Here is a 27,539-nt window from a genome sequence, read left to right as displayed (position 1 = left end):
GACAACTTGAATTATAATGAATTGACAAGTGTTTTATTAAATGAGAAAAATATAACTTAACAGGATGAAGCAATTAAGAACAATGAGGCAATAATGAGATCAACAAATATAGACCAATGCCTTAACAATGCTCAATGAAATTTAAGACACTTGCAAATAAATGGATGCTCGAGTCACAATAACAATGTTGCAAGAGATGTTAGTGCAAGGTGCAAGACTAATATGCAATGCAAAATGCTTCAATGAGACAATGTAGATCAAGATGCTTCAAAAATGAAATCCACTAAAGATATGAAAAATATTCCAAGATCACAATATTGATGAAGAAAAAAGAGATGCTTAATGAAACAATATGTCAATAAATAATATAAGCGCCTCTTTAAAGGTAAGCCTTGCTCTTAAGTTAGTGAAGCACTGTCACACCTTTAGTTGCTCTACTCGACTATATCACTATTCATTTTATGAAACAATGTTTAGTAAATGGTTTTGATGATGCAAGCACAATAATTCAAGAAAATGAGATTACTATCAGTGATTTATCAAGAAAAAATCAACGATGCAATATGAGATGTAATTAGCAAGGAGAGACAAAGGGGAAGTTAGTAACTAAACCAAAGTTATCCTTGACAAGGCACAAGAGAAAAATAAACAACAATGCCTATCTATTCCTCTTTCTTATCAAACAGGCGTCCAAAAAAAGCCAAATAACCAACTAGAGATAAACCAGACCTTCAAAATGGTACTGCCAACAATAAGACAAGCTTGATGTAAGCAAGATCAGTCACCCAAAACGACAATACCAAAAGGGCAAGAATAAGATTATGGGATTCTAATAATTGTTATATGACAATTTTTTAGCATTTATTTTGTGTTATTGATCTTTGATTGCTGCACTTCATATCTAAGTACTTATGACAGTTTGTAATAGACCATGGTGAGGAGGAATTTAATGTTGAACCATCAGCCAGAGGTACTCAAACTAGCGGAATGCTTATCACTAGAAAAAAATAATGGAAACCTTGTAAGCTTGTAGATATTTTTTAATAGATCTAGGATCTCTGAGGTTGGATATTCAGTGAAACTATTACTTTCAAAACCACAAAATTAACTTTTAAAATCCTTTTGCAAATCCATGACAAAATCTTCTTATGGCTAAGATAAAATCGAATCACAACCTTTTCTCACAAAATCAATCAATATTTCCATTAAATTTTAGCCACATGTTAAGTGAAGATTTTAATTAAGTTATAAAGGGTTTAAGTCCCAATAAATTGTGCAAACAATGAAGCAATATTCAGGCTTTGAAGGCCTCTTACTCTAGGTGAAATGTAGGTATCTAGACCCACAACTATATATAAATATGTCTCCAAAACAAGGCCTTCTCTGATCTGTAAATGGAAAAGAGCTAAATCAGTGAATTTGTATGCCAAACCAAAAAAATCCCTCAAATTTGAACTGAAATCTCTGCAAAGCAATGACAGCGGATTTCTAAAAAAAATTAAATAAATTATATAAGCCACCAAGGAAACTTGAAAAACCCTTCAATTGATTTGAATTTCTTTGCAAATAAAAGGATACCAGGTTTAGAGCAGTAATTTTAAAAGGAAATCAAACCTTGCAACTACAACCAAATGTCGATTTTTTTTTTTTTTTTTACCTTGCAACTACAACCAAATGCCGATATATTTATTTATTTATTTTTATTTTTTTGGCTGAGATCTGTTTTAACTTAGAAGAAACAAATTTCGGACCTTAAACAATGATAAAAACCTTCTAATATGATGAGAATAAGCCTGCAAACAAAATCAAGGGTTAGCCTTTACACAAGTCCCAACCAAGTGATAAAAATACTTAGGAATTTATAAATTGGGCTTGCCAAACAACAAGGGTAAGATCAAGGCTTCAAATGCCTGTGGCTCCAAAATTTGCCACAAAATTTTTATGCCTAGATAATTTCGAATTTGGAGAGAAAAACCTCCCTCAAACCCTCAAAAATTCATCGCTAAGCCTATGGATAGGTTTCTTTGGGCCAGATGGATCCAAATAGCCCCACAAACAGTTACCAAGAGCTTTAAAATTGAAACCTGAGCCATAGATCTGTAAGTATGACCTCTAGAAAATGAATTTTCGTGAATGTACGAAGGCACAAGAGTGCTAAAAAAAAATCCCCTCAGTCCCTTCCAAATGGTTGGACTACCTCCTTGAAATTGATAAACGATACTTGCACCCCTACCCCGATATCCATACGCTCTGAGTACTTGTGAGAACAAAAATGAAAGGAGATAGATGATAGATGATACATACAAATATGTGCATATGGAGGGTTAAAGTTTAAAACATATATATAAAAAAATTTAAATCTTTACAAATATCAAAATAAAATATTTACAAAAAAATAAAAATAAAATAAGGACGCAAGGAATTATATATACAATAAGGAATAATGTAATGAGTTAGTGAAATAATATAAGGTGAAAGGTTGGCATATATAGGTACAGATTAGAGAAACTTTTTTAAATTTTGAATGTGAGACAAAAAAAAAAAATTAAAAATTAAAAGTTAAATCTAACTAAAAGAAATTTAAACTACAAAATTAAAACTTAAATAATTTTAAAATCTATACAAAGGATAGTGAAAATTAACTACATACAAATAAACTACAATTTTCAAAATGGAATAGATAAAGAGGAATATGAGTCCAACTATGTTCCCCTTTTCTAGTGTTTAATAGCTCTAATTAGTAGATCTATTAGATAAGCACAACGATTAAAAAGAAAAAAAAAATTAAAAGGAGTTGCTACCTTGAAACCCTCATGCATCACAAAATGAAAATATTATGATAAGCCCAAAGCTTATTTAGTTGGGCTCTTCAGAAAAAAAATTGGGAGTTGGTTGGTCCAACTGAAAACTTTCCCTAACGCCCGATGATCTAACTCAATATTTCCCTACAAAATTCGATCTAGCCATTAAAGATAGAGCGAGAAAATAATAATAAAGCTTAGACAAATAAAGATACCTGCTATTACGTTCAAAATTTAAATTATTATTCAAACCGCAGCAACTGAGCAAGATACTGTACTCAAATCACTTTTAGAAGCTATCATCAATGGCTTTAGAAAAAATATGCATGAAAATAAAACATCTTACAGTATTCCCATGAAGAGTAACACTGGAAAAAATTAACCCCAAAGTCTTTCTTTATTATCCAAAAAAAAAGTTACGCAAGAGCTTTTTTTCTTAGCACATGACTTAGAGTTCAAATGCATTAACTGAAAAATGACTTCCTATTTAAAGATAAATCTTCCAACGACTAGTTTGAGTGATCCTCATCAAAGCAATCACGACCGTTGATGAAGATTAAAATTTCTTTTAATCTCATCCATCGAAATATTTAAATATTTCGGGAAATTCGAAAGTTTTAATTAAATGCATATTAATTAACTCAAAAATATAATTTTTGACTTAATTTCCCCAACAATTTGACTTTGACTTAACCCCCAGGGATCAAAGGTTTAAAATTTATCAATAATTAATTTACCTTAGTCCCGAGACCTTTTAAATTTATTTTTTAGGACCGATGAATTTTTCCTTTGGAGAATTTAAATTTACTTAGGAACTAGAATTAATTAAATTTCTTGATTAGGATTTTAATTAATTTTTGGCAGGAAAAGTTAATTAATTAACCTATGAGAGGATAAATTATTTTTCCAACCCTGAAGACACTACATATCACGATTTTCATATTTTTTACATCATAAGGGGGGAAATCCATTTGTAATAGACCCTCACAGACTAACCATTCCTGCGACACAAATATATTCCAGCAGACCTAAAAATTTGTAATAAAATAACCTAACCAAATAGTTAGGATTATTCCCAAATCACTTTTACATAGACGCGATCTAGAACACTAAGAATTGCCTAAGATCCTAGCGACAAAATCCATTCCAGCTTTTGGGTAAGACTGGAGGGGAAAACTCTAGCGACTATCCGAGAATGGATCGGTGAGACAAAAAACCTCCCAGAATGAAGATCATCACTAGAAAGATAAGTTTACATAGCTTGTTACATATATGACACGGGTCTACTGAAATTATTTACATTATAGACATGCAACATGGGTTTATATAACATCTTGAAAGTGAGACTAATGATGATAACTTGGATGGCACAGACACATCGATCAGATGCTATCCCTTTTGCAAAAAAAGGGGGTGTCCTACTATGGGTCATTGACACGTAGTGATCAACATCTGGCTCTACTTGGGGACATGTTGCTACACCAAAGGAATGTGAGAATCCAAAATCTGTATCCACAATATAACATAAGTAGCGTCCATCCAAAAACCATCATATAACATTAAGCACAAGAAAGATATAAGTGCTTCATTTATTAACTATCCTAATAACATAAAAAAACACAAATCTAACTACAAAATAAAATACTGAAATAATAGGGTATAAGGTTAGAAATATAATACAAATATGCCCCATGGCATAAGATGCATTCAATATAGTGCATACTGAGCATTTTCCTGCTTTTAGGAAAATCTGTTGGTTGTTTCTTGGATGTGCCATGTCCAATCCTGCATACGGTAGGACTTTTTCCTATCTGAAAGTCAATATGCTCGTAGCCATCAGATGGATCAAACCACTTTCTCATTCTCATTCTCTTGCAATTTTTCTTTGTGGCAAGTTGTGATGTTGATGATGATGTGGTGAGCGCACAACTTCCTTCTTGATCCGACTTATATGGAAAAATTGGAATATTCAAGACTTCTGTGACCTGTGCTTCTTTATGAACATGATCTGTTATGACTAGTGGATCAACCATGTAAGCATCAACCTAATTCTTATCAATTTCCATTTTATCTGGGTCACCTTTAATTAGCCACTTTTCAATGGAACAAATGATCTCCTCATAATAAGATGGAGCTTGCTGCAACAGACAAGGAGGCTTATGATCTGTTGACGTTTCCTTGTTTCTTTCATCCTCTGACTCATGTTGAAACTTCTGTACCTGTATCTTTTCCATTACTTGCAACCTATTCTGAAGAGTGATATTTTAAGTTGTTATGGCATTCATCTAGTTAGAGTGTTAAACCTTCATAGCACTAACTTCCTTGACATGTTTCTCCTCCATGGTCAATAAATTATTCTGAAGACATATCTGACCAGGTTTCATATCTTTTATTACTTTCTCATTATCATCTTTTATGGTCATCAAGAAATTTTGCATAGATATCATTTGTATGTCATGTTTAGCTTCATGGTTTCCATTTCCTTAGCATGTTTTTCTCTCATGACAAGTAAATATTTTTGCATGGAAGTTCTTTCTTTGTCATGACCTCCTTCCATGGCCTCCATCATTGTGTTATGATTTACTTGAATAATACCCATTTATTTCTCATGGTGACTCTACATGTCGGTCCTCATAGCCTCCATATTCTGAGCACACTTTTCTACTATGGTGGCTATGTGATTGGAGTGTTTAATTTTTATGATTTCCATCAACTCATCAAGTTTTTCCAGCTGGGTGTACAAAGTTCTCATATCCTTGGCATAATCAGCTATCAATTTTTCTTGATTAAGCTCCATATTTTTTACCAAGTGTGTTTGACTGAAATTCATGTCTTTAACCAACTAGTTTAGCTCTTCTATAAGATGCTTATCATTTCCCCTTTCGTTGTTGACATTGATTTCACAACTTGTCCCTGTTTTTTCCACTATCATGGGTTCATCTTGCAATGGTACGAGTGGATGGCACATTTTGATATGGAGAATTGTCTTGAAATCTTTCATTGATAGTTAGATCCTTTACAAGATCACTTTCACCTTGTTGCATAGTACTGGGGGCATAAGGCGAGCCACCTTGATCTCCATATTTATCTTTAAAAGCATTGATTATGTCTTGTAAAGAAGTGAAACAATATTCAAGAAAATTATGAAACCAATTCAAAGCATCACCCTCTAATGAAAAGGAAAATAGATGCATCTTGACATATTCATGTTTATATTATGAAGAAAGACAATATCTGATTATTATATGAGTAACCCTAGAGAGATGCTTTCTAGTAGTGGCTGAATCACCACTCGAGAACAAAGGCAATTTATGAATGGCACCTTCCGGCATATCACGGAGAAAGTTAGTAAAATGACATGGGGAAAACAAGTCATCCATGATGACTTGCTTAAAGGGATAAGGAGGGACAAAATGGATTCTAGAGAGAGACCCCTTCTCAAGAAAATCAAGAGATCCAAAAGAAGTGAGCTTCTAGTAGAAATTATTGTAAGAAATGAAAGAAGTGGAGTCACAACTTGAACATGAATCTAGCTCTAAGATCCAAAAGGCAAAAAACTGAAATGCTAGTCAGGGATAAACAGATGGATATTAGGGAAGGTTTCTTGTCTAAGAAATAATGGACGAAAAATCGGAGTCACCACCCAAACAAGAAAATAACCAAAATGTCCAGGTGCTAAAAGTGTAGATAAAACGATTAATGAGATGACGAAAGATAAGGCGATGAAAATATCAAATGATGCCAAGAAATGTTGTGATTATGGGATAATAAATGATGAAATATTGATAAGATAAAGATGATTAAGACGAATATCGCAAAGCCAAGGTCCAATATGTTGGTCCTCAGAAATGACGCCAAAAAATGTTGTCAGTGAAAGTGTACACCTAAGGCGCAACGCTCAAAGCAGGGGATGTCATCTTGATCCATACTCACTCCATTCTAGCTATCTCCTAAAGAAGCTAAGGGGGGTAGTCCCTAAAGATAGATGAAAGGTAGAAAACTTGTTGAAGCAAGTTCTAGGAGATCAAAGCGCAAGATCACTACCTTTCTAGACCAACTGAATTATAATGAACTGATGAGTGTTTTATTAAATGAGAAAAACATAACTTAACAAGATGAAGCAATTAAGAACAATGAGGCAATAATGAGATCAACAAATATAGACCAATTCCTTAACAATGCTCAATGAAATTTAAGACACTTGTAAATAAATGGATGCTCGAGTCACAATAACAATGCTTCAAGAGATGTTAGTGCAAGGTGCAATACTGATATTCAATGCAAAAGTCTTAAATGAGACAATGTAGATCAAGATTCTTGAAAAATGAAATCCACTAATGATATGACAAATATTCCAAGATCACAATATTTATGAAGCAAAAAGAGATGCTTAATGAAACAATATGTCAATAAATAACATAAGTGTCTCTTTAAATCTAAGCCTTGCTCTTAGGTTAGTGAAGCATTGTCACACCTTTAGTTGCTTTACTCGATTATAACACTGTTCATTTTATGAAACAATGTTTAGGAAATGGTTTTGATGATGCAAGCACAATAATTCAAGAAAATGAGATTGCTATCAGTGATTTATGAAGCAAAATGAAACGATGCAATATGAGATGTAATTAGTAAGGAGAGACAAAGGGGCGGTTAATAACTAAACCAAAGTTATCCATAACAAGGCACAAGAGAAAAGTAAACAACAATTCTTATCTACACCTCTTTCTTATCAAATAGGCGTCCAAAAAAAGCCAAATAACCATCTAGAGATGCACCAAACCTTCAATATGCTACTGCCAACAATAAGACAAGCTTGACATAAGCAATATCAGTCACCCAAAACGACAATACCAAAAGGGAAAGAATCAGATTATGGGATTCTAATAATTGTTATATGACAAATTTTTAGCGTTTATTTTTTGTTACTGATCTCTGATTGCTGCACTTCAGATTTGAGTACTTATGACCATGGTGAGGAGGAATTTAATGTTGAACCATCAGCTAGAGGTACTCAAACTAGGGGAATTCTTATCACTACAAAAAAATAATGGAAACCTTGTAAGCCCGTAAATATTTTTGAATAGAGCTAGGATCTATGAGGTTGGATATTCAGTGAAGCTATTACCTACAAAACCACAAAATTAACTTTTAAAATACATTTGCAAATCCATGACAAAAGCTCTGCTTATGGCTAAGATCAAATCGAATCACAACCTTTTCTCACAAAATCAATCAAGATTTCAATTAAATTTTAGTTAAATGTTAAGGGAAGATTTCAATTAAGTTATAAAGGGTTTCAATCCCAATAAATTGTGCAAACAATGAAGCAATATTCAGGCTTTGAAAGCCTCTTTCTCTATGTGAAAAGACACATGTCTAGACCCATAGATAGACATAAATATGTCTCCAAAACAAGGCCTTCTCCAATCTGTAAAGGGAAAAGATCTAAATCAGTGAATTTGTATGCCAAACCCCAAAAAATCCCTCAAATCTGAACTGAAATCTCTGCAAAGAAATGACAACGAATTTCTAAAAAAATTTAAATAAATTATATAAGCCACCAAGGAAACTTGAAAAACCCTTCAATTTATTTGAATTTCTTTGCAAATAAAAGGAAACTAGGTTTAGAGCAGTAATTTTAAAAGGAAACCAAACCTTGCAACTAGAACCAAATGCCAATTTTTTTTTGTTTTTTTCGTTCTGGCCCAGATGTGTTTTAATTTAGAAGCAACAAATTTCAGACCTTAAACAATGATAAAAACCTTCTAAGATGATGGTCATAAGCCTGCAAACAAAAGCAAGGGTTAGCCTTTATACAAGTCCCAACCAAGTGATAAAAATCCTTAGGAATTTATAAATTGTGCTTGCCAAACAACAAGGGTAAGATCATGGCTTCAAACCCCCGTGGCTCCAAAATTTGCCACGAACTTTTTATGCCCAGATAATTTCGAATTTTCATAGAAAAACCTCCCGCAAACCCTCAAAAATTCATCGCTAAGCCTATGGCTGGGTTTCTTTGGGTTAGATGGATCCAAATAGCCCTACGACTAGCTACTAAGAGCGTTAAAAAATGAAACCTGAGCCATAGATATTTAAGTACGGCCTCTATGAAATGAATCTTCGTTAATGTACAGAGGCACAAGAGTGCTAAAAGAAATCCCCTTGGTCCCTTCCAAATGGATAGACTACCTCCGTGAAATTGATAAAGGATAATTGCACCCCTGCCTCAAAAGATATTCGTACGCTTTCAATACCTGAGAGAACAAAAATGAAAGGAGATAGATGATAGATGATACGTAAAAATATGTGCATACAAAAGGTTAAAGTTTAAAACATATATATACAAAATTTTAAATCTTACAAATATCAAAATAAAATATCTACAATAAAAATAAAAATAAAATAAGGATGCAAGAAATTATATATACATGAAGGAATAATGTAATGAGTTAGTAAAATAATATAAGGTGAAAGGTTGGCATATATAGGTACAAATTAGAGAAACATTTTTGAAGTTTTGAATGTGAGACAAAAAAAAGCTTTAAGAATTAAAAGTTAAATCCAACTAAAAGAAATTCAAACTACAAAATTTAAACTTAAATAATTTTGAAATCCTAAAGCTATTTACAAAATAAATAAATAAAAAATTTACGAACTATTAGATCTATACAAAGGATAGTGAAAATTAACTACATACAAATAAACTACAATATTCACAATGGAATAGATCAAGAGGAATATGAGTCCAACTTTGTTCCCTTGATCTAGTGTTTAATAGCTCTAATTAACAGATCTATCAGATAAGCACAATGATTAAAATAAAAATAAAAAATTTAAAAGGAGGTGCTAGCTTGAAACCCTCATGCATCACAAAATGAAAATCTTATGATAAGCCCGAAGCTTATTTAGCTGGGCTCTTTAGAAAACACAGATCGTGAGTTGGCTGGTCCAACTGAAAACTTCCCCTAATGCCCAATGATCTAACTCAATATTTCCCTGCAAAACTCGATCCAGATACCTACTATTACGTTCAAAATTTAAATTCTTATTCAAACCCCAGCAACTGAGTAAGATACCTGTACTCAAATCACTCTTTAGAAGTTATTATCAATGGCTTTGGAAAAAAATATTCATGAAAATAAAACATCTTACAGTATTCCCATGAAGAGTAAAACTAGCAAAAATTAACCCCATTATCCAAAAAAAATTAGACAGGAGCTTTTTGCTTAGCACACAACTTAGAGATCAGATGCATCAAATTACAAATGACTTCTTATTTAAAGATGAATCCTCCAACATCTAGTTCGAGTGATCCTCATCAAAGAAATATCGACCATTGATGAAGATTAAAATTTCTTTTAATCTCATCTGTCAAAATATTTAAATATTTGGGGAAATTCAAAATTTTTAATTAAATGCATTTTAATCAACTCAAAAATAAAAAAAAATTAGTTAATTTCCCCAAAATTTTGACTTTGTCTTAAACCCTAGGGAATAAAGGTTTAAAATTTATCAAAATAATTAATTTACCTTAGTCCCAAAACCTTTTAAAATTTAATTTTTTAGGACCGACGAATTTTTCCTTTAGAGAATTTAAATTTACCTTGGACCTAGAATTAATTAAATGTCTGGCTTAGGATTTTAATTAATTTTTGGCCAGAAAATTTTATTAATTAACCTATGAGGGGATAAATTATTTTTCCAACCTGTTGGGTAGCAGAGGTCCTGTGTAAGGGTTTTGGGGTAGAAAGCCCAAGAAGTAAGATTTAGATATTGTAAAAATTCTGCAATATGCGGAGTGCAAAGTATAATAGATTGAGTCAAAGGGTAGTCTTCCTGAAAATAATAAAAATTAATGTAAGTAGAGTCGGCCCGCACAGAGATCGCGGGCCAGGAAAGGGTATAAATAGAGCGTGGCTCTATGAGGGAAAGGGAGTTCTTTTGGAAAAGAATATGTAATGGGTTCTTAAAGAAGATAGTATAAGAGCGTATGTAAGTCTGAGTCGAGGGTTAGGTAGTAGGTAGAGGCTCTACAGCTATGTGCGCAGAGGCCTAGAAAGTCCGCAACTGTGTGCGCAGACCCCTGCAACTGAGTGCGCAGAGTAGATCTGGATGTATTGGTGAAGAATAATAATAAAGATAAGTTTGCTTCTGTAATTCTGTATTATCGTGCATCTGTCTTTATGGTTTACCTTTCTATATATGGCTATGCAAATGTGATGAATGTATGTGAATCTGGGTTCATTTGGTGCATAAATAAATTATGTTGGTTAAGTGTTTGCTTAAAGACCCTGTTGAATAGTTCTAAATCATAACTGCTTCCTTCAAATAGAATAGCGCATGAATAAGAAAATTATAATCACCCTGGATCAGTGCGAAGGTCAAGTAGCGCGGAGTTATAGAACAGTGCGCGAACCCTCCAGTACACATCTAGACATCCCTAGGGTGTGGAAACCTGGTTCCATCACCCTCCCCTACTACCTTGGATGAGACCTCTGTCCGCGCTCTACGGGCTGTTGCCGAAAGGGCCAGTAGCTGCGGGATTTCTTTGGCTAAATAACTCTTCCGAACCTAGGTCACGCCCAAACAAGCCAACACAACCCTCAAGACACTTTACATCATGATTTTTATATTTTTTACATCATAAGGGGGAAAATCCATTTGTAATAGACCCTCGCAGACTACCTATTTCTGTGACACAAATATAATCCAGCAAATCCAGCAATTTGTAATAAAATAACCTAACAAAATAGTTAGGATTATTCCCAAATCACTTTTACATAGACTTAATCAAGAACACTAGGACTCGCCTAAGATTTTAGCAACAAAATCCATTCCATATTTGGGGTTAGAATGAAGGGGAAAACCCTGCCGACCATTTGAGAATGGATCTGTGAGACAAAAAACATCCCAAAATGGAGATCGTCACTAGACAGATAAGTTTACTTAGGTTGTTACATACATGACACGAGTTTGCTGAAATTATTTACATTATACACATGCAACATGGGTTTACATAACATCTTGGAAGTCAGGCTGGTGATGATAACCTGGATGGCACAAACACATCGATCAGGTGCTATCCCTTTTGCAAAAAAAGGGGGTGCCCTGCTATGGTTCGTTGACACATAGTGGTCAACAAGGGCCACCATCCCTAGTATAGGAGCCCTAGTCAATTATATTATAGTTTTTTAATATAACAAAGTTGGGTTGTTGAAAATTGTATAAACATTTGCACAGTGTTAATTTATCAACAATGGCTATCAGAAAAACATTATCCAAAAAATAATTAAAGAATCCACAACCAATACCCAAAAAAGAAAAACTCTGGAAAACCCTAGAATCTCCTTACCCTATATTAAAGGAACCACAGACAAAATCGCCAGAATTCTCACCAAGCATAACATTATGGTTGCCTTCACACCCCCTAACACCATCAAAAACATGCTAGATTCTGCCAAGGACCCAATAGACCCAAAAAATCACAAAGGAGTATACTCAGTTCCTTGCTCATGTGGCAAAATATATATAGGTGAAACAGGGAGATCCTTTGGCATTAGGCTAAAAGAACATATTAATGATATTTCAAGAAATAGGTCAGAAAAATCAGGTCTAGCTGAGCATGCATGTTCTTCCTCACATTATATTTGCATGGAACAAGCAAAATTAATTCACAAGGAAGACCATTATTTAAAAAGAAGGGTAAAGAAAGCAATTGAAATCGAAAAATCCTCCAATAACATGAATAGAGACGACGGTCTAAAGTTTAGTAACACCTGGAAACCCCTATTAAATAAAATAAAAAAGAAATAAACAAAGATTTACACACATTCATTAAAATAAATAAATAAAAAAAATAAAAATAAAAATAAATAAATAAATAAATATTAATATTAATATTAAGATTAATAAATAAACAAAATTATTTAATTAATTAAATAGATAAATATAATCTATCATAGCTAGCTCCCTATCTAATCCTTTAAATAAAATTTAACAAGATCACATAATAAATTAGTTAACATAAAAATTCAAAACTAATCTTTAAAATTATATACATTCTAGTAAAACAATTAACATATAATTAGGATAGTAAACAGGTAATATAAATTTCAATATATATATATATATATATATATATATATATATATATATATATATATATATAAAATAAAAATAAAAATAAATAAATATTAATACTAATATTAATAAATAAACAAAATTATTTAATTAATTAAATAGATAAATATAACCTATCATAGCTAGCTCCCTATCTAATCCTTTAAATAAAATTTAACAAGATCACATAATAAATTAGTTAACATAAAAATTCAAAACCAATCTTTAAAATTATATACATTCTAGTGAAACAATTAACATATAATTAGGATAGTAAACAGGTAATATAAATTTCAAAATATATATATATATATATATATATATATATATATATATATAGATAGATATATATATAATAAATAAATAAATAAATAAAATAATAATAATAATAAATAAATAAATAAATAAAATAATAATAATAAAAAATTATATCTATATATATATATATATATATATATATATATATATATATATATATATATATAAACAATAATAAAATAAAATAAAACTAAATAAATAAATAATAAATAAAATAAATACTTATTTAAATAAAGAAATAAAATAATTATTAATTAATTAATCATTTGTAAGCCGACTACAAAAGAAGACATCTAAAATCTTTTTCAATAACTATTAATAAGCTCTGTAATTTCACGCTCTCTCTTCTCAAATACAAATCTCATTGCCTTGATGATGGACTCACTAAGCTAGTCCGAAACGTTGGAGTCAAAACTATTCACAGGCTTTTCCACAAATATAATAATTTACTCTTGTTTATATTCTGTTATGCAAAGTTGTTGGAAATACTAAGAGGGGGTGAATCAATATTTATTTTTTACAAAAGTTTGAGTACAATGATGTTTGAGGGCTCCAACCCTTCAATCTACCAGGCTCCAACCTGTTTCCAATATCCAACTTGGGATTTTATGAGTCTCCAACCTCTAGGGCTCCAACCTATCCTTCTAAAGGCTCCAACCTTTCTTTTAGAGGCTCTAACCCCTAGGGCACCACCCCTTCAACTTTTTTTATTAAAATGAATAAGTGAATTGAATTAATTGCTCAAAAAGTATGTTCGAGACTTCCAATTTGTTCATTGAAGACTCCTGACTATCCAATACTTCACTTGTCAAAGATTCCAAAACTGTTAATGCTTCATTTTCCATGTATGCTTTCAATACTGATAATGCTTCACTGTCCAAATATGCTTCCAAGTCTGTCCAAGACTCCTAGTGCTTCACTGTCGAAGACTTTTCACTTCATTGTTTAGAGTCATAAATTATTTATTAGTTCATGCCTCCAAACTTATCACTGTTCCAACCTTTAATTCTTCATGGGTTCATCATTGTCCAGAGGTTTTAAGTTTGAATGATATGTGACTGTTAATGTGAGATTTATAAAAAATTGTCATAGGTCAACTCCTTGTCACAAGTCCGAAATTATAGAGAATTCACCAAAAACACCAAGATACATGAGGTATGCTCCTTCTTTGCAAAGTTTCTGAACCCTTAGAACAAATATATCCTTTAACTCTAATGAGGTCAGAGCCTACAATTCTGGTTCGAAGTTTTGGCTCCAATCCAAAACAAAATATGAGATTTGTTGTAGGTATACTCAAGTATGAAGTTTATGATTGAGATAAGAAGTTTTATGTTCGAGTTTAAATGTCCTCCACAGCTTCAAGCTTTAGGTATCCTCTACTGTTAGCAATTCGAACTATCAGCTGGTTTGAGTTGTCTAAAAGGGAGCTGTCATGGGTCTGTCCAGGCTTCAGTTCAAAGGTATCACCAGAGGAGAATACATCGAAGGTTATGTTTATCTAACCCAGATACGAGGCAATCTAATCAATATGTATGAAATATGGAGGCTTTACCCAATAAGTCCAAGGAGGTATTCAGTCTTTCTAGGAGGAGGTCCTCACAAGTTACCCACTCTTTAGTTTTGACCTTAAAAATTGTCTTCTTGGCCTCCTATAGTTCACAAGCTGTGAACTTATCTTCCTGTCTTATCCTCTGAATTAATATTCACCAAATGATGGATGAAAAATAAAGTATTACACTTATATTTATACATATTTTCGATTTGAATGAAGGGACATGTCTTTCGGAGGGAGGTTGACTAGGATAACTAATCTTAGGTTGACTAGGGTACAGAATAGGATATATTATCTTAAAAAATCAATTTCTCTTAGACTACTCTGAGTTAGAGGCTGAGTGAGGGCTCATTGGAAAGAGGAAAGAGTCCTCTACAAGGTAGTGGAGTAGTCATTGTAACATGACACTTTCAAGATGTTAAAAAATAATTTTCTTTATAATTGTTCATAAATTTATAGTACATACCCAGGGGTTGTTAGGATTCTTTATGCATAAGGACATTTGAACTAGGATAAGGGTTATGGAATCTTCATTAGGGTTTCAAGTGTGATCTTCAACAATAATCCATGTTATGACCTTCAATAGTGCTAATATTGACATCAATGACAATTATTGACAAACAATCTCCCCCTTTGTCATTAATGGAAATATTCTCTCTTCCAAAATTTTCTCCCCTTTTGACATCAATGTTAAATGGGGTGTCCAAGTACTCCCCCTAACAAGTTGATTCTTGTCATGCTACTCCCCCTATCATGTTGCTCGTACCCTTGTCGATGTGTTGTCTTAATGTGATGCAAGAGCAATGACCCCCATCTTTTGGGGAAGATATTCAAATGCTTCTAGTGGTAGGGGTTTTGTGAAGATATCTTCAATTTGTTCCTTTGTATTGACATATTCCAATATGATATTCTGTTTTGCAACTTGTTCTCGGAGAAAGTGGTATTTTATTTGAATATGTTTTGTCTTCGAGTGCATTACCACATTCTTCGAAAGACTAATGGCACTAGTGTTGTCACAATAGATAATGATTGGTTGATTAATCTCTATGTTGACATATTTCAATGCTTCCTTCATCCACAATATTTGTGTACAACAATCTGCTGCAGCTATATATTCGGCTTCAGCTGTGGAGAGAGATATAGAATATTGGTTTTTGTTGAGCCAAGATACAAGACAATCTCCCATGAAGAATGCATTTCCGCTAGTACTTTTTCGATCATCTACGCTTCCAACCCAATCAACATCGGTGTATGTTGTCACAGTAAGAGTTGTGCTTTTGGGATACCATAGGCCAAAATTAGGAGTACCTTTCAAATATCTGACAATTCGTTTCACAACCAACAAATGTGATTCCTTAGAAGCTGATTGAAATCTTGCCACCATTCCTACTGCTTGCATAATATCAGGTCATGAAGCATTTAAGTATAGAAGAACTCTAATTATTGACTTGTAAAGAGTTGCATCTACTGAAGGGGATTTATTATCTTTGTTTAATTTGAAATCTGTAGTCATTGGTGTGCTCATAGGAGCACATTCTTCCATCCCATATCTCTTAAGCATGTCTTTAAGATATTTTTCTTGGGATATGAACATACCTGCTTTAGTTTGAGTTACTTGTAGTCCAAGGAAGTAAGATAATTCACCAATCATAGACATTTCAAATTCCTTCCACATATTTTGAGCAAATTCATCACTCATCTCATCATTGTTGCTAGCAAAAATCAGATCATCAACATATACAAGAGTGATTAGTAATTTATCCTTGTCCACTTTCATGTAGAGATTACTTCCTGCCACCCCCTTTTTAAAACCTTGTTGTTGTAGATAATGATTCAATCTTGTGTACCAAGCTCTAGGAGCTTGTTTCAATACATATAACACATTTTTAACTTACATACGAAGTCTTTTCCTTCTCCTAGATCAGACCCTTCCGATTGCTCCATGTAGACTTCTTCCTTTAGGTCACCATTAAGAAATTATGATTTCACATCCATTTGATAGACTTTGAACCCTTTTGAACAAGAAAATGCCAAAAACATTATTATAGATTCCAATCAAGCTACGGGGGAAAAAGTTCCTTCAAAGTTAATTCCTTCAAGTTGTGAGTATCCTTTACAAACAAGCCTTGCCTTATTTTTGATGATTTGTCCATCTTGGTTCATTTTGTTTTTGAACACTCACTTGGTTCCAATAATATTTTTACCTTTTGGATGAGGTACAAGTTCCCATGTTTCATTCTTTTCGATTTGAAAAATTTCTTCTTTCATAGCATTCATCTAATGAGGGTCCTTACTGGCTTGAGAAAAGTATATTGGTTCTACCATGGATAGTAAGGAAACATTATATTTTCTTGGTGTATTTGTCATATTTCTTCAGGTTTGTATTACATCATATGCATTCCCAATAATATGTTCTTCTAGATTGTGTTTTTGAACAAATTTCACTTTTGATGGAGTTTGAGATGTTCCTTTTGATTTTCTTGATCCTCTTCTTCCTTTGTTGTATCTTCTTCAGATTATTCAAGAATAGAATCTTCTTCATAGACTTCAATTTCCTTTTCTGGAAGCGTCTCGTCGATATTTACATCAATTCTTTCTACTATATTTCGTAGTCGATTATTGTCACATTTGTATGCTTGCATGTTGTAGAATATCCTAGAAATATTCCTTCATCAACACGAGAATCAAACTTGCCTAGTGAGTCATCATTGATCTTCATAAAGAATTCCAGAAATTCTAAAATATTTTACTGAAGCAGGTCTTCCTTTCCATAATTCATATGAAGTTTTGTCATTATTTGGTCTTAGTTGGGCTCTATTCAAGGTATACATTGCCACCCCAACTGCTCCTCTCAAAAACTTGGCTTGCAAATCAACTTCTAGTAACATTGTTCTCACCATTTATTGCATAGTTCTATTTCTTCTTTCCACTACTCCATTTTGTTTAGGAGTTTTAGCTATGGAAAGTTATCTTTTTATTCCATGTATTTCACAGAAATCATTGAATTCCTTTCAAGTAAATTCTCCTCCTTTATTTGTTCTAAGACACTTGATTTCTTTTTCTTTTTTATTTTCCATAAGAGCTTTGAAATTCTTAAAACATTCAAAAGCTTCAGATTTAAATTTTATAAAGAGCACCCACATCAGTCTACTATAGTCATCTACAAATAGGGAAAAGTACCTTTCACCTTGTAATGTTGGAGTTTTGGTTGGTCCACATAAATTTGCATGTATGATCTCCAAAGGTTTTGATGTTGAGAATTCCCTGGTCTCGAAGAAAGTTCTTGTTTGCTTTCCACATTAACATGGGCCAGACGCAACCTGTTATGACTTTATAATTTTTGGAATGTCCCTTACCGCACTTGTTTTGTTGATATTAACCAAGTTTTGAAAGTTTAGATGTCCCAATCGATTGTGCCATAACCAACTTTCATTTGCTTGACCCATATAACATTTTTATTCTTGAATTTTACATAAAATGTATACGTTATCTAGCGTTCTCACTCCTTTTCCCACAAGTTCTCCTAAAGATTATTTTCTTATCTCACAACCTTTAGTAGTAAAGATAACATTATGTCCTTGGTCACAAATCTGGCTAATTCTTAGAAGATTTTGTTTGAGTCCTTCTACCAGTAGTGAATTTTGTGTTTTTCCCTTTCCATTAACAAGAGAAACCGTCTCTTTTCCGACATTTTTAGTAGATCCACTTCCAAAGGATACATTTCCAGCCTTTTTGTTTAATGCGATAAACTTATTTTGGTCACTTGTCATGTGTCTTCAACATCCACTATCCACAAACCATTGATTTCCATCACTTTGTGCACATAAAGCTAGGTGACATTTATTTCTAGTGTGTTCCTCCTTCAACTCTTCCCTTTTTGATATAAATGGACAATGTTAAGAAATTTACTGCATAACATAAATAATTACTGAGAGGAATAAATATAAAAATAACCAGCAACAACCATAAACACATAAACACAAATGTCCATTTGGGAAAATCCCAAATCTAGGGAAAAACCCAACCTAATAAGATCTCATTAGCATTGGCCAAAACCCTGGCCAATCCGACCAAGTGAGCCTTCACTGCTCACCTCCAGGTCTTGCATTACAATGAAGTCCTTCCAGCCTTTTATAAGCTCCATTACATATAATACCACGAGCACAATATTATGGGTACACAATACCATATGCCCCAAAACCATCACTGTTTAACCTGGTCAACTTTGACTCTATCCTGAGTCAAGTTTACCTAACAGACAATTTTGTGTATCATGGCCAAAACCATTGCATTTTGAACATGCTAGGTCATACTTAGCCAAAGGATGAAAAGAATTATAGGTCTTGATTTGACCTTGTTCTTTTGAGCTAAGTGGCTTGCTCTGATAATTGGCCCTATATCTCCTTGAGCTATTATCCTTATAATCCTTGCAATCCTTAGCTTGATGACCAAAATTTTTACAATAGAAACAACAACCAAGAAAGATAGCTTGATACTTGTTAGAATAGCCTTGACTTGATGTAACATTCTTTTTTGGAGATAACTTTCCTTCATTCCTTGGGTTGTTGTAAGTGGATCTTTGTTCTTGGTGGAATGACTTCTTCTCTTTTAGATGATTGCAAAGGATGTCAGCATAGCTTCTTTGGGTTTCTTCATTGGCATTCTTCTTCAAACTTGATGATTCACCTTTGAAACCAATTCCAGTCTTATCATGTTGTGATATTTGAGTATTAAGGATTTTATCAAGAGTTTGAGAGCTTTTCCAGCTCTAATTAACCTGATTCAACTCTTTCTTTAGAAAGACAATTTCAGCTTCACATTACTCACATATTTCTTCTCTTTCTTTTAGCTTGTTGTTCAAAATTTATTCCTTCCTTTTTGCTTTTTCCTTTTCTATTTTGAGAGAAATGATATTCTTCCTCAATTTCTCATTTTCTTCAATAACACCCATAATAATACTTATATTAATGCCCAATACATAGGGGTAGCTTGCATAATATTAAGAGGAGAGCTTGTTGAGGTTGACTTGTGCAGTATAAAATGATATCAGATTGATCTCTAATGCACAACGATATCAGATTGATTTGTAATGCATAATGTGCCTATGAGACAATTTCTGCAGCAATTTACTACTTCACAATTTTGCAACTATAACCACACGAGGACATTACTAAATCCTCATCATTAGAGATGAAAATATGAATATATTAAATATTTAGTTCTAAATAAAAATGAAAATTTTCACCTGTATCAATTATAATAACTATAACAACTATTTTGATTAATAATAACACAATAATCATAGGAATCACATTGCCAATTTCAACTTCACAAATTGTCATTTTCCAAATCTTTGATATTTGAGTGTAGACAATAATGACAAAAGGTCTTTAAGCTTTAAGTAGAATTAAGAATGAGATGTATATATAAGACAATCAGAAAATATTACACTCAAATTATCTTTTAACTTTATTAATTTCTCATTTTTAGAATTAATTTTTAGTAATTTAATTATATTCATTGAAATGAAAGTTTTATTGTATAATTGTCAATGCTTCTAGGAAAAAAAATTATAGAAAAGTGAAGGGAAAAGATAAAGTCAAATTAAAAAGTAATAAAATTAAAAAAAAAATTATTGATTTTTTTTTTCCTCTTTAAAATTTGTGAGGAAAAACTATAATTCATGAAAATGGTAAAAAAAAATGAAATAAAAATAAAAACAAAAAAATTAATAAAAAATAAAAATTACTAAACACTATGTAATAAAACCTCAATCAATCACCTTACAAATAAATAAATTTAAATAATAATAAAAAATAACAAAATTAAATTCACAATATTAAACTATAGATAAATAAATTTTTTTTAATAAAAACAAAATAATACAATCTCAAAAACAAAATTTTTAATAAAATAACTTTTAAATCATCTCACTCTAAAAACAATACGGAAATTAACTTAAAGTTTACAAAAGTTTAAAAATTGCGAAATCTCTGTTAGCGTCATCTTTCTTAAATGATAAATTTAAAAATGTTTTATCAAATCATTGCTAAATTAAAGCAACTTATATTTTCACGCCATTCACGCCAAACAAATATTTCCCAAGAGGAGTGGTGGTCCACATACAGACATCGAGTGATTAACAAAATATGCTCACACCAAACTTTATAATTATTATATATGTTTTAACGACAACATCGGGAACCGCTTTTCTCAGCAGTGGAAGACTTTTGAAAGACTTCTCTGATGCCTTGTCCTTCACGTTTTCCCCCTTTCTACGTTCACACTAAACACTACGTCTTCTTCACGACGCCACTTTTCTCAGCAGTGGAAGACTTTTGAAAGACTTCTTTTGACGTGAGCGTTGTGAGAATATAATAATACTGCATTTGCTGTTTCTATTTAATGAGCCTTGCTGTTTCTATTTTAAAGCACTGGGAAAGTACCAAACATTGATCAGTAGCCTGTGTTGAATTCTGCATTTATTACAGACAATGGAAATCCATTGGCAGATGCTGGTGATGCTACTGGTGGCGACTCGAACTCTTGCCATCGTTGATGGACGGAGGCCGAGGGAGGTCTCTACTTCCTCGGCTCGACCTCCAAGAGACCTGGTAAATCTGTCTCCCTCTCAAGGCAATCCAAAGTTAATTTTTGAAGTTACAAAACCCATCGAGGTTCCCAAAGAGAAGCCATGCTCTGTCCAACTGTTAGACCACGATTTTGCGTTCACTTATACTCAGCCTCCGATTAGAGTAAATTATACGCCACCCCCAAATTGTCAGAAGAATTGGACGAAAGTGGTGATGGAGTGGAAGGGAACGTGTGATGGGAATCAGTTTGACCGAATTGCAGGCGTGTGGTTGAATGGAGTGGAGATCCTGCGCACTTCTACAGCAGAACCCATTGAATTAGCGATTGAATGGACCATTCAGAAGGATATTAGTAAGTATTCTTCATTGTTAGATAAGCCTCAAATCCTTGAAGTCTGGCTTGGTAACTTAGTTAATAACCAATATACTGGGGTTTATCATGTCAATATAACATTTCACTTCTATGGAGATTATGGGAAAAAAGGGTCAGATAACTCAGGGTTTGCAGATTCGATTCTGCCCATTTCGCTTCCTAATACTCAGATAATGGGCTCGTGGTTTCAAATAAATAGTTCATCTGATGTGCAGTCAAAGTCGTTGCAACTACCACCTAACACTTACAAGGCAGTTTTGGAGATTTTTGTTGCTGGCCAACAAGATGATGAGTTCTGGTACATGAGTTCCAGTGGTAATGGGCCTTTTAGAGAAGTGGTAGTCTTTATCGATGGTGTCCTTGTAGGTGCTGTGTGGCCTTATCCTGTGATTTTCACAGGAGGGTTTGATCCATACTACTGGCAACCTGTTGTTGGTATTGGGGCATTTGATCTGCCCAGCTATGAGATTGAGGTTACACCATTTTTGGGGAAACTGTTGGACGGAAAAGAGCACACATTCGGTTTCGGCGTGACCAATGCTATGAACGTTTGGTATGTGGATGCTAATTTGCACCTGTGGCTTGATGAGAAGTCTAGCAGTGTCAGAGGGCAATTGATTGGACACGAGGAGCCGAAGTTGGAGTTGTCTTTTGGGCCAAACCCCGATGGATCATTTCACACATCTGCGAATAGGACGATCTCTTCCTCTGGCTGGGTAGAATCCTCTCATGGAAAGCTCATTACTAATACTTCGCAAGTGTTCAAGTATGATAATTTAATAACAAATTATCGAGATGTGCAGCAAACAACAACAACCAATAGCGAGGTTATTGTAGCAGCAGCCACAGGAATAGTACTATCCTCTAAAGTTGACGTCGTTTTTCCCTTATCTCTGGATTCTTCTTATTCGAACATTGCACACGCATTTAATAAAAATGTATCCGTTGTTTCGCCTAATGGTAGCTTCTTCAGCTCTCTGAATAATACTCAAAATATATGGGAGAGCATGCAACAGATGTACAATTATCAAAGCACTGATGGATGCTTTTCCTGGAAAGTTAACGTAAGCAACTCTGGAATTGTTTCAAACTCGACAGACACTTCCTGCGGCAAGACATACTAATCTTGCGAGAGATGTTTGTTTCTTCCCAGTTCTCTTCCCGGTGTCTTGAAACAATTTCCTCTCTCTCATTTTAAACATATGTTCTTTCTTTGAAGTTGTTGCATAATAGTGAAATAGTATAAAGATTTTAAATTCCGGTGTCTTGAAACAATTTCCTTTCTCTCATTTTTAACATCTTTATGTGTTTTCTTTGAAGTTGTTGGATAATAGTGAAATGGTATAAAGATTTTAAATTTGAATAACCTTTTAGATCAAAATTCAAGGTCAACAATTTCTTAACATCTAACCATTTAAAGTTTATGGGATTTAGAAATTGGATTAATTTTACTTTTTAGATATCGAAACATCATTGAAACTCAAATTTCACAAATGAGAGTTGCTCTTATTATATATAATCTGAAGTAGTTATATGCAACCATTACTAAACACCTTATGTATGGACAAGTATGAGTTTTTTCCTTTTACTATAAATCCAATTAGAACATTATTTTCTTTAACATGAACCATGGAAACAATTTCACACAATAATTGCATAAAATAATGATTGCATATAGATATGAGTATTCCACAATGTATATGGCAGCTTTTTATTAATTATTTCCCTTGAGAGTAACAAGGGAAAGATGGTTAATTATTTGAAATTCTTACTTAATAAGTGGAATACATAACCAAGTTCTCTACACAACAGAAAGATAGTAGAATTCACTATCTACTAGTCCTTTTTATTTCAAACGACAATATTAAGTTATAGTACCAACATAACTAATTTAAACATTTACATATTAAGTTATAGTACCAACATAACTAATTTAAACATTTACATATTAAGTTATAGTACCAACACAACTAATTTAAACATTTATAGGATTAGGTTTTCATTTTTCATTGTAGATTTAACTTATTCTGCCCTATTGTAGAGTGGCCTTTAGTTTCATTACGTTTTCCCCTCTCTACGTTCACACTATACACGGTACTACGTCTTCTTCACGACGCCACTTTTCTCAGCAGTGGAAGACTTTTGAAAGACTTCTTTGATGCCTTCTTCTTCACGTTTTCCCCCTTTCTACATTCACACCAAACTTTATAATAATTATACATGTTTTAACGAGAACATCGGAAACCACTTTTCTCAGCAGTGGAAGACTTTTTAAAGACTTCTTTGACTCGTGAGCGTTGTGAGATTAAATAATATTTTAACGAGAACATCGGAAACAACTTTTCTCAGCGGTGGAAGACTTTTGAAAGACTTCGTTTGGCAGAGGAGGAACGGCCTCATCATTCATGCCTTCTCCTTCACGTTTTCCCCCTCTCTACGTTCACACTATACACGGTACTACGTCTTCTCCACGACGCCGAAACACGCGGTTTTTCTCCTTGTAAATACTCACTCACTTCCCCACCCATATACATATACCCACTTCTATACGATCAAGTTGAATATGTTTTAACGGGAACATCGGAAACCACTTTTCTCAGGAGTGGAAGACTTTTGAAAGACTTCTTTTGACGTGAGCGTTGTGAGATTAAATAATATTCTTTTGTGATGATTGATGCCTTGTCCTTCACGTTTTCCCCCTCTACGTTCACACTATACACGGTACTACGTTTTCCTTCAAAGACTTCTTTGATGCCTTCTCCTTCACGTTTTTCCCCTCTCTACGTTCACACTATACACGGTACTACGTCTTCTTCACGACGCCCAAACACGCGGTTTCTCTCCTTATAAATACTCACTCACTTCTCCACTGCATTTCTCCCCTCCCCTCCTCTTTCCATTTTGACAGAGGCTGCGATTTCAACCACCATGCCCTCTCTTTCTTTTGCTTTTCATCTGCTCTTTCTCCTCCTCATCTTTTCCTTCACCCCTGGGAAAGGATCCCACTCTTTCCACAATGACCACCAATCCCTCGTGGAATTCAGGAACCTCATTGCCACCAATTCCCTCGCAGATTGGACTCCCGCCAACCCCTTCTGCAACTGGACCGGCGTCACCTGCAACCGCCGTCATCCACACAGAGTGGCATCCCTCAACCTCACTCTATGGATCTGAGCGGTTCCATTTCTCCATCGCTCGGCAATTTGTCGTTTCTCCGCACGCTCGATCTTTCAGGGAATGCGCTCACTGGTCACATCCCGCCTCAATTGGGACGCCTCTTTCGTTTGAGGGAGCTCGTGTTGGCATATAATGAATTGGACGGAGATATCCCAACTCAACTCTGCAGTTGCAGAAATTTGACTCTTCTGGCGCTCTCCTTCAACAACCTGACCGGAAATATCCCGAGCGAGTTGGGTTCCCTTCCGCTTTTGCAAAAGCTTTACTTGGGAGAGAACGAGCTGACAGGTACCATTCCCTCTTCCTTGGGAAACCTTTCATCGTTGATTGGATTATATTTGGAACGCAACAGTCTCACCGGTTCCATTCCGAGTCAACTCATCGGCTGCAGAAATTTGACTGTTCTCAATTTAGCCAAAAATCAACTTAGTGGAGAGATTCCAAAGTTTATTGGAAATTTTTCTAACTTAGTAAGACTGGGTTTAAGTCATAACCAGCTGAGTGGGACCGTGCCAATAGAGTTGGCTAAGTTATCTTTTATTGAATTTTTATATTTGAATAGCAATCAACTAGATAGTGGCAATGCTATAAACATGCCTTTTCTTACCGTTCTTGTTAATTGTTCTCACTTAAAGAATTTATGGTTGGAGAACAATAAATTAAGTGGTGTTTTGCCACTTGCCATAGGTAGACTTTCTACTAATTTATCTATGTTAGACTTATCAAATAATAAAATACAAGGAAACATCCTTCCACATATAGGTAATCTTAGCAGCCTAACCTTATTAAATTTAAGTGAAAATTTTCTAAATGGTAATGTTCCACCATTAGGAAAATTTCTAAAAATAGAAAGATTGTATTTAAGTAACAATAATTTAGAAGGAAACATACCTGATGATTTTGAAGGCTTACAAAACCTTGGTCTCTTGGACATTAGTGGAAATATTCTCTCTGGAAAGATTCCAAATTCCCTTGCACCCCTTAAACAACTAAGAAGACTCCATCTTCATCACAATAACTTATCAGGGACCATACCTTCCAACTTAGGAGATTGTATAATTTTGGAATTGCTTGACCTATCTCACAATAGCCTCTCTGGAAGTATACCACATGAAATTGGGAAATTTTCTAATCTACAATTCTATTTGAATTTGTCATGGAATTTATTAGAAGGTTCCTTGCCCATGGAGATTGGTAAAATTGCAATGGCTCAAGCTATAGACATCTCTGTCAATCAATTGATTGGGGCAATCCCCCCTGCACTTGGAAGTTGCAATGAGCTACAATTATTGAACTTATCTCACAATTCCTTCCAAGGGTCTATTCCAGAGTCACTTGGAAATTTACAAAGCCTTGCAAGTCTAGACCTCTCTTTGAACAACTTATTAGGTATAATACCAGTGGTCACACTCAAGAATTTGAAAATGCTTCAAAGCTTGAATTTGTCTTTCAACAATTTCACTGGGGAAATTCCAGAAGGAGGGTTTTTTGCAAATAGAACAATTGTCATGTCCTTAATTGGAAATCCTCGCCTTTGTGGACCGCAAGTATTTCAACTGTCTGCATGTCAAACACCAAGACATCATTTTGCACTTGTGAAAAGATTGATACTGCCAGTGAGTGGAGTTGCTGCTTTTATATTGTGTTGTTTACTTTTGGGATTCCTTTGGAAAAGAAAGGGATTCCTTTGGAACAGAAATATTCCTATGCAAAACTTTGATTCCTCACAAGCCATTTTGCAAAGGTTGGAGCACAAAAGGCTCTCATATCAAGAGCTTCATATAGCAACTAATGGATTTTCCGAGGCCAACTTGTTGGGAACAGGGAATTTTGGTTCAGTTTATAAAGGAATTTTGATTGATGGCACACTTGTTGCTGTAAAAGTTTTCCATTTGTTGAAGGACAAGGCTGAAAACAGTTTTAAAGTGGAATGTAGCGTCTTGCAAAAGGTTCGACATCGAAATCTGGTGAAAATCATAACCTCCTGTTGCAACATTGATTTCAAAGGATTAGTGTTCAAATTTATGTCTAATGGAAACCTGGAGAAGCATTTGTATCCTAATACAAATGACAACAATGGTGAATATGCATGTAAAATGGGACTAAAAACAAGATTGGACATTGCAATAGAAGTGGCCCATGCCATTGAATATCTTCATCATGATTCATTTGTGCAGGTAGTGCATTGTGATTTAAAACCAAATAATGTGCTTATTGATGAAGACATGGCAGGGCATGTAACAGATTTTGGTATTGCAAGATTAATTGATGAAACCTCTACTGAGTCACTTACTTCAACACTTTCTTTGAAAGGATCTATGGGCTATATTGCACCAGGTATGACATTTAGAATGTTAAATGTTTGCATTTCATTTCTAAATGTCTGACCAACATTTTTGTATGGAACAATAGAGTAAAATTTGATGAATGTTATCTTAAATGCAGAGTATGGGTTCAGTCAGCCAGTGTCTACCAAAGGAGATATTTACAGCTATGGCATTTTGTTATTGGAAATACTTACAAGGAAACGACCAACTAGTGACATGTTTTCTGGAGACCTTAACATTCACAAGTGGGTGAACCTAGCCTTTCCAAACAGTGTGAAG

At 33.9% G+C, this 27,539-nt stretch overlaps 1 pseudogene; it reads left to right on the top strand.

Moving 5' to 3' along the window:
* The first annotated feature begins 21,200 nt into the window (after positions 1-21,200).
* Positions 21,201-22,940, top strand: LOC149209707 (peptide-N4-(N-acetyl-beta-glucosaminyl)asparagine amidase A pseudogene; annotated as a pseudogene).
* The last annotated feature ends 4,599 nt before the right edge of the window (positions 22,941-27,539 follow it).

This window comes from Pinus tabuliformis, chromosome 1_2, assembly GCF_031772625.1.
Source record: "Pinus tabuliformis cultivar Carrire ecotype Pingquan chromosome 1_2, CPIR1, whole genome shotgun sequence".
In the NCBI taxonomy this organism is placed as follows: domain Eukaryota; kingdom Viridiplantae; phylum Streptophyta; class Pinopsida; order Pinales; family Pinaceae; genus Pinus; species Pinus tabuliformis.
The sequence above is the reverse complement of the archived record's forward strand: the minus strand, read 5'-3'. Positions and strand labels throughout refer to the sequence as shown.